Here is a 1,654-nt window from a genome sequence, read left to right as displayed (position 1 = left end):
TATATATATATATGTGTGTGTATTTGTTAAAATAAAACTTTTTTGGAGGGTGAAAAGAAAAAAAACTAATTTTCATATGAACTTTCTAATCATGAATCGGAATATACGAGTATACTTCTCTTTTCCTTCATGCCATTTTCGCGACTTACACTACTACTGGTGTGCCAGATTCAGCGTCTCTAAACTTTAATAAACGGAGCAATCGAAGGAGCAAAGTAACCAACTTCTAGGATGATCAAGGAAACGTTGTTACCGTTTTATTCTGGGTATGCAATAGAGGAAGTTCCTACTTCAACCTATTCGCCAAAATCAATGGCAGTGTTGGGTTATAATTGCTCTCTATATCCAGCGACATACAGATAACCGCAGTGGCACGAATTGCCCCCGGGGCGACGCGTGTTCCAATCTCCACGTGGTCGGGATCTCACGCTAACTCGCACGCAGCCTGATTTATTCCTGTCAGGTCTTTCTATATGTTCCTGTCCGGTCACGAATAGTGTCCACAAAACTAATAGTTTCAATCATGAACTGACACTCACTGCTATTGCTAAAAAAGTCCATTTTATTTTCGTAGAAGTTTTCTTCTAGACTATCATAAAGTAAAAGGTGTTTGTTGGTATGGGAAATTTAGTTCGTAACTAAACGTTACCTATAGATCCTTTAAGTTTACCAGGGCTAGCTGGTAAACTAAAGTAAATTTATGGACTTAATGAGATGAGGGAATGATTGAATGATTTAAAAAATTAACTTTCAATTATATTTAGCAGATTAAGATAATGAATTCATACCTACAACTAAAATTAAATGTAAAGTAAATACTGATGAGTTAATCATACTGATCTCATATAAATAAGGAGAAAATGGTTGGGAGAGCGGTAAGTGAAGAACACATTAATGCATAAGTAAAAACTTATTTATTAGTACTAACGTTTTGACCAAAATTTCAAGCCTTCATCAGGGCAAGAGGGAGATAAAGATAAAGTATTTCTTTATAACATGATACAGACTTATAGAGAAATTTAATAAAAAGGAGAGAGAAACGCTTCATTCATTCATGCAGCCCAAATACATCGGGTTGCTACATTACACAGCATACTGATCAATCCGTGACTGGACAAATATAAGTTACATATTTTTACATGATATAATATAATAGATAGATAACATTTTTTTTTTCTTCCACAGTTTTCTTTTACATTTCTTTTACAATTAATACCAGTCTAAAAACTAACTACAAGTTTTTCGATTTATTCCTTTTCTTTTTCTTTCCCTTCCATTTCACTACCCCTATTTCATTTGATCAACAAATTCCCCTATATAACAAATATTTAAAATAATAAAAGATAATAACTAAAACAACAAATAAGATATGCGATGCATGCATGCCATCCCACTTCTGGATAAACTCCCATACTCATTAATTTCCATGCATGTGGTGGTGTGATGATTCCCAGGGAGTCAAGTATTACAGTTCCTGTCAACCTAGCCACGTCCTGGACATCGACCCCGAGCTCCTCCATGAAGCTCCTAGTTGTGCTGGGTATCGTACCACAGGCTGCGAACCAGAGGCCTCTCACGTTGAAGTCTCGTTCTCCGAAGCCCTCACGGAACTTCTCCTTGAGGAAAGGGATACATTTATCGTAAATTTCCTTCT

This window comes from Halyomorpha halys, unplaced genomic scaffold, assembly GCF_000696795.3.
Source record: "Halyomorpha halys isolate HHAL.00 unplaced genomic scaffold, Hhal_1.1 Scaffold183.1, whole genome shotgun sequence".
In the NCBI taxonomy this organism is placed as follows: Eukaryota; Metazoa; Arthropoda; class Insecta; order Hemiptera; family Pentatomidae; genus Halyomorpha; species Halyomorpha halys.
This window is presented reverse-complemented; position numbering follows the sequence as displayed.